Source organism: Diceros bicornis, chromosome 26 (genome assembly GCF_020826845.1).
Source record: "Diceros bicornis minor isolate mBicDic1 chromosome 26, mDicBic1.mat.cur, whole genome shotgun sequence".
NCBI classification, from domain to species: Eukaryota; Metazoa; Chordata; class Mammalia; order Perissodactyla; family Rhinocerotidae; genus Diceros; species Diceros bicornis.
The window spans coordinates 38566323-38581522 of record NC_080765.1 but is presented as its reverse complement, the minus strand read 5'-3'; positions in this window follow the sequence as shown (position 1 = coordinate 38581522).

Below are 15200 nucleotides of genomic sequence, written 5' to 3'. Positions count from 1 at the left end.
TGACATCACCGAATGCAAGGCACCTCGGGCGGGGGTTTTAGTTTCCTGGTGTCAAATCACGGTTGGTTTATCAGCAAGCGCCCCTCGCCAGACAAGGGCAGGCTGTGTGCTCCGGCAGCTCAGCTTCCCTTTTGACATTGGCTCTTTTCTAAGAACTGAAAATAAGCACCCTGGGCTGTGACTTCACTTTTCTTGGAACTGCTTTACATTAGAAGAAAAAAAAAAAAAAACGCGAAAACCCTCATTTAGCTGGTTTTGGATCTCTGAGTTCCCTAATTCTTTCTGTTGCATGTTCTTGTAAAGCTCAAGTTTTACCGCAAAGTTCTTATGCATCAGGTGAAGCAGGAAGGGGAAGGAATGACCCCGTGCAGTGGTTCAGTGTTTTGTCTCCTGGCCTGTTTGGTCTGATTTAACGGTTGAGGAGAAAAAGAATCTGGCAGACACGCCGTGCCTAGAGTCATCTTCAAATTTCAAGGGTCTCAGCTGCGACTTTGTGGCCCTGAGAGCTGTCGGGCCACCGAATGGGCTAGGGCTGGTGTTGCTAAACCTCAGGCCAGGGTCCAAACTTGCTGAACAGCTGCCTGTTTGCAAGGATAAGGGGGAAAAAATGCACTTTTGGCCATAATGACCTACATTTGCAGGCGTCTTGGAGCCCGTGCAAAAGGACATCGTGAGGGGCCCCTGCCTGCTTAAGATAAGGGAGAGAGCCCACACCTGGGCTCCAGGCCAGGTCCTGCCCTTTCTTGTCCGACATTGGACTTGGAGGTCAGTCTACGGAGTGGAGATAGTTCTTTCACAGGACGGTACCTGGCAGGTTCATGGGAACCGGATTAGATGCCGCTTCTCAGTGCAGGTCTCTGTAGATAGGCACTTAAATTGCTCTGAAATCATCTGTTAGTATCTGTCCCCGTCCAAGGGGCCTCCAGTGATGTGTTTGTGTCTTCTTTATCTCTCTATCTCCACCCAGCACGGAGCCTTGCATAACATACACTGGCAGTCGGTAAATGCTGGGTGAACGGCTGGTTTAGGTAGGAAGACAGAGGAAATATACAAGCGCACTGTGTTCTTGAATTTACATTTGGCACACAACAGTTTGTAAATGAAAGGAGCTCCCTTACAAGCCATGCCTAAGAGCACCTTTTGAATTGAGCACCCCAGGTAGTTCATAACCGGCCGGAGGACACTTGCTAGAGTGTTTGAGATCTTCTCAAGTACAGATAGAGAAGACTTGGTAAAGACATAAAAGGCTGGGGGAGAAGGGGAGAGACTGCTGTGTCAAACAAAAGATTTATGTGGTTTGGGCAGAATCTAAAATTACAGTCCTATGAGAATCATTAGCATCTCTTGATAAAGAATGCAAATTCAACCAAGAGTTGCCTGCCAGGGACTGCCAGAAGCTTTCCCCTCGTTGCTTCATTTTCCTGTGTCAGTGCCTCTGGGACATGCATCTGCCTCCTCTGTCTTATGGCTGTGAAAACTGCAGCCAAGGGGGTATCTGACCAGCAGGCTGTGGCAGGGACAAGTCTCAGGCCAGCTGGTGTCCCACGCTGTGGGGGAGGTGGACAGGGCCTTCATTCTGAGACCAGCTCTGAGAGCTCCTGGTCTTTACACTGGGGTGCTAGCACCCCCTGCTGGCCGGCCCCGGGCAGAGCTGCCCTGTGCTGTCAGAATTGGGATGACAGCCAGGGTGAAAAGCCGCCGAAGGAAGAAAAGGAACAAAACGGGCCATGAGAAGGTTCTCAGCTGTCCACCCGGGAGGTTTGCCCATTATGGCCAAGCCATCTTGGGGATGGGGGAGGGGAGCGGTGTAGGATTTGGCCACCAGATGGGTTCTGATGGTCCTGCTTTTGAACCCCAGCCCCACTGTTTATTCATTGGGTGACCTTGCGCAAGTCACTTCACCTCTCTGAGCCGTATTTCTGTCATGCAGAAAAGGGATGATTTGGGATCAGAGAGGTGAAGTAGCTCGTCCATACGGCTGTTAACTGGAATCCAGGCAGCCTTAGCAGGTGCTCCAAAGTGTTCACCTCATCCGTCTTTCTATGGTCAAGCACCTATTGAGCACCTACTGGGTTCCAGGCTCTGGGGACACACGGTGAACAGAAGACACGTGTCTTCTCACACCTCACATCTCTCTCACTGCCCACGCTGCCTCATCTGCTTACAGCCCAAGAAAGTCCTCTGCTTTTAAGGACTCATGTGATTTGTGTGGGCTCACCCAGATAACCCCCCAGCTCAAGGCCCTTAATCTAATCACATCTGCAAAGTCCCTTTTGCCACGTAAGGTAATATGTTCACAGGTTCCAAGGAGTAAGATGTGGACATCTTTGGGGGAGGCATTCTGCCTACCTAGTCTTCCCTCTGGCCCCCAAAGATGCACGTCCCTCCCAGATGCCAACACATTCACCCGGGCCCAAGGTCCTCAAAGGGCCCATCCCCTTTACAGCATCAGCTCCCCGTCCCACATCTCATCTAAATCATCTACATCTGCTCGGGGGAGGCTCTGGGTAAGATCCATCCTGAGTACCATCCCTCTCCACCTGTGAACCTGTGGCACTCAAGACGTGAGTTAATCTGCTCCCAAAATACAACGGGTGGCAACCCAGAGGGGATGCAATCTGGTTCTGTCCCTGATCCAAGGGGCCAGAGATGACATATGGGCAGGAAAGGTGAAGACGAAGAAACAATGAAGCTCGAGCACCTGGAAATACCAAACCACTCGACTCCCCTCCTCCTGGGCAAACAGAAGGTCTGTTAGCACCTCACTGTCCGTTGAGAGGAGGAAAAAGCAGAACCGGTTTTCATCAAATAGTGCCTGTTCTAGAAAGTAAGTCAGACTCAGGCCCTGCCCTGGAGCCCTCCTGTGCACAGCTGTGCCACCTTTGGGTGCAGAGACTTTCCCAGAGCACCGCCCAGCCTGGGCACCCTGCGCGAGGCCTCGGCGCTATCGAATGTAGCTGATTATCAGCCCCCCTGGGCTGCCTTTAACCTCGTCTCTACCCGCATCTTGAATTAGAATCCGTGTGGGTGGGGCTCAGGAGAATCTAAGTGTTAGAAAGCTCTCTGGGTGATTCTTGCAACCAACCAGGTGTAGCAGCGGCAGGTCTACAGCTTCCTGGCCCGGAGGCGCCGGAGGAGTTAGAGGCACCCTGGCACCGACTGCCTGGTGAGCCCTTTGCCTCCTCGGGTGGGGACGCTGGAGTCCAGAGGAATTGGGCCTTAGCCAGAGGAAGGACAAATGAAGAACTCAGGAGCCCTTAGGACCAGGACCAAGGGGGCCACTCACCCCCAGCCTCCCTGAGGAGGAGGCGACAGAGGATGGAAAAGCCCACACGGAGGAAAGGGGCTGGACCGACCACCTAGCGTCTGCTCTTGGACGTCCTGGACCATCCTGGATGCTGGGCTGCTGGCAAAGGTGTCGCAAGGTAGTTCAGGTTTTCTTTTTTAAAAGTGAGTCCACGTAAAGGAAAATATTAAGTGAACGATAGTATGGGCCGTATGTGAACGACCTATATTGAGTAAACCATTTGCTTTAACTTGATGTTCTAGAATAGGGCTGCACTGTTGAGCCTCATGTAGCTATTGAGCACTTGACACATGACGAGTGCCACTGATAGGGTTGCCAGATTTAGTAAATAAAAATACAGGACAGGGGCCGGCCCCGTGGCGTAGCGAGCGGTTAAGTGCTCACGCTCCACTGCTGGCGGCCTGGGTTAGGATCCCGGGCGCGCACCGACGCACCGCTTGTCAGGCCATGCTGTGGTGGCGTCCCATATAAAGTGGAGGAAGATGGGCAGGATGTTAGCCCAGGGCCAGTCTTCCTCAGCAAAAAGAGGAGGATTGGCAGATGTTAGCTCAGGGCTGATCTCCTCACGAAAAAAAATATATATATAGGATGCTTCCCACTCCTTAAGTGTGGCCGGTGAATGGTGACTCCCGTCCAGAGAGGACAGTCTGGAGAGGAGGGGATGAAAGTCATTTCACATCTTACAGCAGAGAAACCTGACAAACACACCTGAGCCAGGTAGGGAGGGCCAACATCAGCAGCGATACGTCATGTCGAGGGCATGTGCCCTTGGTAGGAAGTGATGAGAATGGCCCTTTCCCTCCGTGGCCTTCCTCCCCCAAACCCATAACCCCAATCTACCCACGAGAGAAACATCAGACAAATCCCAGTGGAGGAACATTCTACAAAACGCCTGACCTGTATTCCTTAAAACTGTCAAGGTCATCAAAAACAAGGAAAGTTTGAGAAATCAAACTGACCAATGCCACAGCCACCAGCCACGTGTGGCTGTTAACTCAGCCGGAGCCTAAGGAGATACGACAGCTCCACGTCACGTGGGATCCTGGAACGGGAAAAGGACAGCGGGGAGAGAACCGAAGGAAATCTGAATCGAGTATCCACTTTAGTTAACAGTAACATGTTAACATCGGACCAGTGATTGTCGCAAGTGTGTCATACTCATGGAAGATGTTAATAACGGGGTCTGGGTGTAAGGTATCTGGGAACTCGGTGCTATTTTCACGATTTTTCTGTAGATCTGAAACTGTTCTGAAAAATGAATTTTATTAATAAAAAACTACAGGCTGCCCAGTTAAATTTGAATTTCAGATAAACTAATACTTTTTTAGTATCAGAATATTCCATGCAATATTTGGGATTTAGTTATCCTGAAAAATTCTCTATCTGAAATTCAAATTTAACTGAGTGTCCTGTGTTTTATCTGGCAATCTTACCAAACTAAATTTTTAATTCTACTTAACTTTAATGAATTTGAGTTTAAACAGCCATATGTGGCTAACAGCTACAGATGGTCTTGGGCAGTACGGGTCTCGAGCGTCTGGTTGGCCTGAGGTCAGCAGTTAAGAAAATAGTTGGGACAGCAGAGGCCCTGAGAAGTCAGGTCTTGCTCAGAATCTTCTAACTCCAAGGCCTGTCCTCTCATCACTGCGTTTACCTGGTTCCTGCCAAGGACGGTGCTCTAAGGGGCCCTCGGGAGCCCGATGTGGTGGTGGTGTTGGGCTCCTTGGAGGCCTGAGAGGCATTGAGGATGCAGAGCCTTTGGTAGGTGTGACAGCGGGAACTTGAGACCATTGGTCAGAGACTGGAGTGCCTCCTAAGAGATTGCCACGCACTTGGCAGCTTGTCTGACATGGCATGGTAGAGCGTTCTGCTTGGCGCCTCAGTAGGCAGAAATCAAGGTGTCGGCTGGCTGAGCTATTTTCAGGAGGCTCTGGGGAGAATCTGCTTTCGGGCTCATTCAGGTTGCTGGCAGCATTCAGCTCCTTGTGTCTGCAGGACTGAGGGCCCCATTCCCCTGCTGGCTGTAAGTCGGGGACTGCTCCCGGCTCCCAGAGGCCGCCTTCACTCCTTGCCATGTATCCCCTCCGTCTTCAAGCCAGGAACAGTGTCCAGTTCTTTTTGTGCTTCCAATCTCCGATTTCCTCATCTGTCCTCCAGGCCCCAATTTAGAGGGCTTGTATGATAAGATCAGGCCCATCCAAATCAAGGTCAGCTGATTTGAGACTCGAGTTACACCTCAATTCCCTTCACACAACACCTAGATTAGTGTTGGACTGAATAACCGGGAGAAGGTGTGTGCACATGACCGGGAAGAATCTTGGGAGGGGACATCTTGGAATTCTGTCCACCACAAGGACCTGCCAGACGCAACAGCGTAACAGGTAAGGCAGGTTCTAGAGACAGACAACATGGTTTCCAGTCCCACCTCCACCACCACTCAAGGTGTGTCTGGCCAGGGGCACACAGCCTCTTTGAGCCTGCTTCCTCGTCTGCAAAATGGGAATAAGAATGGCCTTGTTAAACTCGTCCTAGACTGTATCTGACAGAGCGATGCTCAGGCTGCAATATGTGAGTTCCTTCTGTTCTCACTCGCCTGCGGCCGGAGCAGCCCTGCCTACTGGGAGACCTACTTGGTTTTTGTAGGCGTGAGAACGCCGTTTCCCCTGCTTTCCCCACATTCTCGGCCTTTCTGGCTTGTGACAAGGCTCCTTAAGGAGAATGAGCTCACTGGCTTGGGATCTTGGTCTCCGCACTTTGGCAGGTCTGGTCTGGACCAGACTTGGCACGGGAAAGACGTGAGTGGGGAAAATCTTTTAAAGAAATGTATGCATGTAGTAAAAGGTATATCCAAGTCCAAAATAAACGTAATTGCCCACGTTGGTGTGTGTACATGACCAAGGTGGGGAATGTTCAGTAGGTAGAAGTTAATTTCCATCTGCTCCCTCATTGCACAGCTCATGGAAGATCAAGATTTGGCTGTAGCATTCCAGTGGAGACATTTCGCCATGAGCATCCTGTTTATTCCATGGATATGGGCCTTTAGTACCAAATTTGCTTGAAAACCTCATGAACTGTTTTAATGGAGAAAGAAAGAATGAGGAATCTTGGGTAATGTGAAAGCAAGCAGCCAGTTTTGCGAAAGTTCCAACATGGGTGGTTCATAACTAATTGGAAAAACATGCGTCTTCTCAGCTGACTTAATCCTCTGCAGTGCCTGGGCCTTGAGTGTTCCCAGAAGGTTTAAGGAGGCGTAATCTGCTCACGGGGTGGTCACCACAGTGACAAAAGGGACAACGAGCTCATGTCTGCGTCTGGGGTCCTGCGGGGGTTGCCAGCTCAGTCTGGGAGAGCAACGACCCTGTCCGTCCCCAGCCTTCCAGGCTAGGGCAAAGGGATACGTGTGAGGCACAGCAGAGAGTGGGGATTCGTGCTGGCTTTAAATTTAGACTTCAGAACGAAAAGTTCTGGAGGCAGAGGTGGGGACCCAGACAGGAAAAGGAAACAGCCAACATTTAAGTCCCCTCTGAGCTGAAGAATCCCTGACACTTTGATAAGCACAGTGCTTGTGTTGTTCCACCCTTTTACAAAGTTATTTCCAGAGATGCAGAAGCGGATTGTCCTTTCTCTTCCTCGTTGGGTTTCTCGGTAAGAGAATGTTCCCAGGGACAGATGATCTGTCTGGGCCCTGGCCCCACCAATGTCCTTAAGAGGGAAACCTCTGTCAGCAGAATAAAGTCAGCCCTGGCTGACACCATCGGCTCCTCTGGTCCAGGAGGTGCAGAAACAAACGCCTGACCTGAGAGGCACGTCCTGCTTTGCTGGCTGGTCTCAGTCCCTGGGCCTCATCCCTCAGAGCCGCCGTGGTGTCATTTATAAGATGAGAGAATGACACGCTCCCCTCCCCGGCGTGGTTTCAGGTTGCTATGCAGCACCCTCCCCCCACCACAGCGTCTCCCCGGGAGGGGGCGAGGACCAAGGGGTGATGCTGCTATTAGAGTTATAAGTGTTTGCGGTTTCCTCTCTCTCTCTCCACTTCCTTCCTGAAACCCCAAAAGAGGCTTCGCGTGAAAGGAAGGGCCTTTCAGATCCCGGAGTGCAGCTGGGAATGGCTGTCCCCGGTTAGGCTGGCTGCTGGAGCCCAGGGTGACTGGACTGGGCTGTGGGCTTGATCCACCAGGGCCACTGAGGCACAGCTGGCCTCCTGCTGAACGCTGCCGGCATCCTGCAAACACCACCTTCGTTCACCCTGGGGAGGTGCTCCAACGCTGACAAAAAGGGTTAACGGGCCTCGTCCTGCTCAGGACAGGCCACTTACAGTAACACTGTAGGACAGGAGGGGTCCTGGGCCTCCCAGGAATTTTTAGCACAGAACACGTGTAACAGGTCCCAGCCCTTTGGCACTGGCCCCTCTTGTTACTATGAATAGCACAGTCATGTGAAATGGACCTGCTCTTATGGAAGTGGGCTGCCAGTCATTAATAGTCACGGGGCAGGTTACCAAGCTGTTTAAGGCTCCCTGAGGAAGCGGCTCTGAGATGGTTATTCTAGACCTAGGGACTAGAATAACCTGTTTGGGGGGGCTCCATGGCTGGCCAGCCCCTTGTTTCATGGAAACTCTGACCTGTTCCAGTTCAGGGACCCTGCGTTAAGTGGCTCTGAAGCGGGACCAGCTACATAATTTGCAGGCATTCAGGCAGGTGTGGAGGCGTTCATGCGTGCAGGGCCCTGACTACAGTTTGCATGAAGCCAGCCCTGGTCTGGAGAGAGAGTGCAAGGCGGGCAGTGGTCTGCAGCCTGCAGAGGAATCTGGTCACCCTACCCTTTGGGTGAGCTGACTCACATCTTTTCTAGACCACTGGCTGAGTGGGACATGTGGTGACAAAGAGGGTGGCAGGGCTCCAGGCAGTATCTTTTCCCTAGGACAGGAGGTCCCTGAGCATAGACACCTGACTTGGTCAATCTGTCACAGGGTTCAAAGTAAATCCCGGAAGACCAGACAACGATGCATTAAAATTGTCACTCCCTAAGTCAACCTTTTCCAGAACCACTTTTTCCCCTAATGTGTCATACCTGTGGTTTGGGATTATGCATCTTTTGTTACTGTTAATAGAGAAAATTGACCAAATTGGTGAACCTCAAAAGCAAACCCATCACTGCCAATGTGGGCACAGGGGCATCAACCAAAACACGGCGAAAGCATTGACTCCAACTTCCTTTGTGTTTAGCCTTCAGCCCGGCCTTCCTGCAACGCTCTGCCCACGGCCAGCCTGCGTGAAAACATAAACTTTTCTGGTTTAAGTGAGATTTCAACATGAACTTATGTTGGCTGGAAAAGGACAGTCCTCTTACTGGAGAGCGACTTGTATTTGAAGAGAATGGGTCAGGGGTTGCTAAGGAAAACATTGTTCGCAAAGTTTGGCTCCTACAAATTATTGGCAAACAAGAAAAACAAGTGCCATTTTATTCCTTCTCCCAGATGATAAACAGGAAAGGAAGCCTGTTTCTGGGTAAAGTGAGTCATGGAGTGTGGGAGGCTCAGAGGCAGGGGGGCTGTGGGATTCCTCTCTCTCTACTGGGCCTCTTTCTAATTTACCTGCCAGGCTCCAAATTAACAGGCAAACAAAGGCCTTTTATTGGATTGGGTGGCAGCAGACAAAAGATTCTCTGGGTGGGTGGTTAGGGAACTGAGGAAGTCTGCAGAAACTTTCAAAAGAATCTCTTGTTTTATTATGAAACCAAAATATCATTTGCAATGCTTTCGTTTTCCTACTAGTCTTTTTTAAAGAATTGAGAGAGAATTCACATACCATAAAATTCACAGCTTTAAAGTATATAATTCAGCCGTTTTTAGTGTATTCACAAGGCTTGAAACCATCACCCCTATCTAATTCCAGAACATTTTCATCACCCCCAAAAGAAACTCCATATCCATTAGCCATCATCCCCCCCCAATGCCCTGGCAACCGCTAATCTGCTTTCTGTCCCTCTGGATTTATTCATTCTGGACGTTTCATATACATGGAATCATACAATATGTGGCCTTTTGTGTCTGGCTTCTCTCACTGAGCATCAAGTTTTCAAGGTCCTTCCATTTTGCAGCATGTGTTAGCACTTCATTCCTGTTTATGGCTGAATAGTATTCCATTGTGTGAACAGACCACATTTTGTGTATCCATTCATCTGTCAATGGGCATTTGGTTGTTTCTACTTTTTGACAAAAGAGACTTCCTGATGTCGAATGAAACCGCAGGAGTCCCAGAGCTGGGCCTGGGTCCCAGGAAACACTTAACTGGAAGTTAGGAAAAAGAGAGTACAATATTTGGTATTCCTCATGAAAACAGCCTTTTTCTCAGTTTTTAATTGTTCCACTCAAAAGTACTGAACGGTTGCAGACTATGCCACCCCAAAATATGTTTCTTTGGCATAAGGATTACAGTCATGCACTGAATGACGATGTTTCGGTCAACAATGGACCACATGTACGACCGTGATCCCATAAGATTAGTACCGCAGAGCCTAGGTGTGTAGGGGCTGTGAGTACACCCTGTGATGTTCACATAACGAAATCGCCAACAACGCATTTCTCAGAACATATCCCCATCGTTAATTGACACCTGACTGTTTTGTGAGCGGATTATTTTGAGAAACAGCAGACGCATGAGAAGCTCTGAAAACAGAGTAGAAGTTACTCTTTTGTAAGAGATATTTACATTTATGAGGGAAATCTCCATTTGTAAGAGGGTCTCCCCCTCTGTACCTGGAAGAGGAAGATAACTCAGTCTCTAGAAACTCTCATCAATGGAGAAGGCACTTAAACCTGTTTACCACGCTTTTCCTGGTAAACATAACGGGCTTTCCTACACTTTTCTTTTGTCTTTAGCTGAAGATGGTATTTAAGCTGGTGGGTGACCTGGAACACCTCGAGAGTTAATTCGTTTTCCCTGAGTATCTCCCAGGTTTGTAGGAGGTAAACATGTTAATAAACTTCTGTCCATTTTTCTCTTGTTAACCTTTTATTACTGAGGTCTCAGCCAAAAACTCAGAAGGGTAGAGGGAAAATTATTTTTCCTCCCCCACAGTTTCTGGGGAACCACTGGGACACCCCACTTTCTCTGGAGCCTGCAGACGAGGTCCTGGAAAAACTGTCAGAAGCCAGTGGAGGGTAAAAATTCTTACCTTAGTCAGCTCTCCCTGATCTCTGTCGGCAGCACCCAGTTGAGAGAGGAAGGTAAACATTTTTGTCCTTTCCTTTTCTTTTTTTTTTAAATTTTTTATTTATTTATTTTTTTTTTTCCTCCAAAGCCCCAGTAGATAGTTGTATGTCATAGCTGCACAGCCTTCTAGTTGCTGTATGTGGGACACGGCCTCAGCATGGCCGGAGAAGCGGTGTATTGGTGTGCGCCCGGGATCCGAACCTGGGCTGCCAGCAGCGGAGCGCGTGCACTCAATCGCTAAGCCATGGGGTCAGCCCTGTCCTTTCCTTTTCAAATTCAGATTAGTGGGAGAAAAACATTTGTAAAAATTAGTTTTTTGGATTGTTTCTCATCTCTGTCTACAGATCTGGGTTTCCACATAGGATCATTTCTCTCGGGCATGAACACCTTCTTTTAATATCTCTTGTACCGCAGGCCCAGTGGTAACAAATTCTCTCACCTTTGCCTGAAATTTTCTTTATTTTGCCTCATTTTTGATGGATGTTTTTGTTGAATATAGAATATTAGGTTGACAGTGCTCCCCACCAGTCATTCCGTTTTCTTCTGGCTTCCACTGTTTCTAATGAATTCAGCTGTCATTATTATTTTTGTTCCCATAAATGTAATGTGTCTTTTGTCCTCTGACTGCTTGTAAGATTTTCTCTTCTTCATTGGTTTCCACTGGTTTGTTATGATGTGCCTAGGTGCGATCTTCTTTGTATTAATTCTGTTTGGGATTTGCTGAGCTTCTTGGATCTGTGGGTTGATATCTTTGATCAATTTTGATAAATTACTGGCTATTATCTCTCTCTCTCTCTCTTTTTTTTTTTTTTGCTGAGGAAGACCTGCCCTGAGCTAACATCTATTGCCAATTCTCCTCTTTTTTTCCCCCTTTTTCTCCCCAAAGCCCCAGTAGATAGTTGTATGTCATAGTTGCACATCCTTCTAGTTGCTGTATGTGGGACGCGGCCTCAGCATGGCCGGACAACCAGTGCATCGGTGCGCACCCAGGATCCAAACCCAGGCCGCCATCAGCGGAACGCGAGCACTTAACCGCTAAGCCATGGGGCCGGCCCCTTGCTATTATCTCTTAAGATAGTCTTCCCTCTTCTCTCTCTCTCCTCCTTCTGGGACTCCAATTACATGTATATTAGACAACTTGACAGTGTCCTGCATGTCTCAGACATCTGTTCTTTGTTTCTTTCTTCCTTTCTTTCTCTCTTCGTTTCATTTTTAATTTTTGTTTCTTTCTGTGCTTCAGTTTGGATAATTACTATTGACCTGTCTTCAAATTCACTGATTCTTTCTTGGGCTGTGTCCAGTCTGCCATTAAATCCATCCAATGGATTTTTCAATTCAGATATTTGTATTTTTCAATTCAAAAACTTCTATTTGGTTCTTTTATAGAGTTTCCTTTTTTTCCCCTTAATTTCCCATCTCTTCATCCATTGTCTCGTTTTACCTCTAAATTCTTTAACATATATTAAAGCCCTTGTCTGCTAATTCCAACATCTAGATCATGTGTGGATCTGCTTTTATTAACTGTGTTTTCCTGTTTCACATAGCTACTAATTTTGGATTGTATGCCAAACCTTGTGGATGACATATGTTAAAGATTCTGGATTACATTATCTTCTTCTAAAGAATGTTGAGTTTTGTTCTTGCAGACAGTTAAATTACTGACTGATCACCTTGAACATATCAAGCCTTCTTTTTCAGCTTTGTTATAATGGGTATATTTCAGTTTTCTCCCCCTTTAGTTATAGTGTATAGCCCCCACTTCTAGGGCATGGTCAATACTCTTAAGGCTTGGCCTTTCCGGGGTGTCAACTGAATGTCTAGGATGTTTGTCAGGGTCTTTTTTTCTTAGGCACAGTTGGAATTCTATGACCTCTAAAATTTCTGTTCAGTTCTCACCCCCTTCTCCCAGGAGCTGTTTTTCACTAGACCTGATAGAGTCTCACCCTGTACACACACTGTTTAGGATTTGGCCAAGGATCCGAGGTGAACCTCCATGCAGATTTCTGGGGCTCCTTCCTCTCCTCTGCCTTGCCCTGCAAGTCTCAGGTACCCGAGCATCCTTAAGCTCTGCACTCTATTGCCTCCACTTAATAAGACTGCTGCTCTCTGCTTGGGCTATACATGCCCGGTCAGTAGCTTGGACAGTGCTCCATTCCAGAGAAAGCCATGGCGAACGTGGGCTTCATCTCAAGCTCTTCTCTTCTCTCAAGGATGGCTGCTCTGTGCTGCACTGTCCAATTTCTGCAAACAATTGTTTTATATATTCTGTTTAGTTTTAGAGTTATTTACAAGGGGGAGAAGTAATCCATTAGGGCTGGAAATGTAGACTTTTAAAACTTTTTATTAGATTACAAAATTATATATTATGGATTCCTGGGTTTTGAGTCATGTTTAGAAAGGACTTTCCTATCAAGAGGAGGTGAAAAAAGTTTCTTTGGGTTTTCTTCCAGTACGTTTACAGTTTCATTTTTTAAGTTTAAACGTTTGATTCACCCAGAATTCCTTTTGATGGGAGGAATAAGGCAGAGGGATCTAATAATTTTTTTTCCTAGATGCTACCCAGTTGTTCTAATATCAATAACTAGAGAGTACTTCCCTCCACTGATTTGGTATGAAGTCTTTAGTTATATACTAAATTCTTGAATGTATTATGTGTATTTCTGACTTTTTCTTCTTTGCTATTGATTTGGTTTATGTACATATTCATACACACATGGTTGTTGGTATGAAATTGTTTTCATTGCTGTAGTGTCATAATCTGATTCAGTATCTAGTAGGGTAGGTTGTTCTTCATCATTCTTCTTTTCAGAAATTTCCTGATTATTGTTGTTGTATTTTAAAATTTCATGAAATTTAGAATCAGCTTGTCCAGTTAAAAAATTATGCACACATATACACACACATGCGTGTATATCCCTGTGGGGTATTTTTATTGAAATCATGTTTATTTATAAGTTATATTTAAGAAGTTCCTGTTTTAACAGCTTTATTTTTATATCATAAAAATCACCCATTCTAAGTGTACCTTGCAATGATGTTTAGTGAATTTACGGAGTTGTGCTGCCATCATTACGTCCAGTTTTTGAACATTTCTATCACCCCAAGAAGAGTCCCTCTGCCTATTTGTACTCACCCCCGTTCCTATCCCCAGCCCCAGGCAGACACTAGCCTGTTTTCTGTCTCTATCAATTTTCCTTCTCTGGACATTGCATGTAAATGGAATCATACAATACGTGATGTTTTGCATCTGGCTTCTTTCACTTAGCATAATGTTTTTGAGATTTACCTCTGTTGTAGCAGGTATCAGTACCTACTTCCTTTTTATTGCTGGGCAGCATTCCATAGTACGGCACACCACAGTTTGTCTATTCATCCACCAGTTGATGGGCATTTGTGTACAAGTGTTTGTGTGAGCGTATGTTTTCATTTCTCTCGGGTGGATACCTACGAATCGAATTGCTGCGCCATATGGTAAATTTATGTTTAGCTTTTTAAGAAATCGCCAATGTGTTTTCCAGAGTGGCCACCATCTTACGTTCCCACCAGCACATGTGATGGCTGTGGTTCCACACGCTCCCCAGCCCTCGGTGTTGACGGTTACATCTTAGTGTTGGAACTCTCTAGATAAGAACATATGCAGTATGGCTTTCTTTACATTGGAAGTGTTTTGTATCCTTCAGTGGCTTTTAAAAGATTTCTTCATATGGATTGTACACATGGTATTGCATTTATTTCTGGGAGTTTTATTTTTGTCAGGTGCTATTGTAAATGGAATATATTCTTTTTTACTTTTCTAATTGCTTGCTGTTTGTACGTAGAAAGGCTAGGTGTTTGGGTAAGGTACTTCTGTGCCTGACAGCTTCGTGGAATCTCTTACTGTTTGCCACATTTTTTGGTTGCTTCTCGTGGATTTTTCAGAATAAACATAGTTATTTCACCTCTTCTTTTCTCCTTAAATTTCTTACTTTTTTCTCTTGCCTAATTTTATCAGCAAGAACCTGCCAAACAAAATAGTGGTGATAGAGAGCATTCTTTTGTTCCAGAATCTCATGGAAATTTCTGTTGCTTCCAACCATTACAAATGATGCTGATTTTTGGCTTGATGGGTGCATGTGTCTGTGTGTCTAATTTTGGCATGTTAAGGAAGTAGCCCTCTTTCTAATTGGATAGAAGATTTTGTAATGAATAGTAAAGTTTGTCAAATGCCTTTCAGCATCTATGATGATCATGATTTTTCTATAATATGTTAATATAAAGTGAATTAGGAGATGTCCTAATATTGAACCATCCTCGTCATACTGTACAAGATGCACTTGGTTCTAGTGATTTTTCCTTTTAATATCCAGGTGAATTTTATGTGCTAATATCTTATTTTGGATTTTTGCATTGCTTTTTACATAAATGAAGTTGGTCTGTGGTTTTCCTTTATTGTGCTGTAATTGTTGGCTTTTGATTATCAATGTTCTACAGGTTCCTGATAAAGAATTTGGAAGTGTTTTTGCAGTTTAAATAGCATTGGAATTAGCATTTAAACTGGCTGACTTCTCCTGGGAACCATCATCCCTGAGGTCGGGCTCCCTGCCCCTTCCCCTCCCACCATGGAGCTTGGGGGATGGTGGTATCTCGCTAACAACTTTCTCAATTTCTTCTGGTATAGTTAGATATTTTCTCTTTTGGTA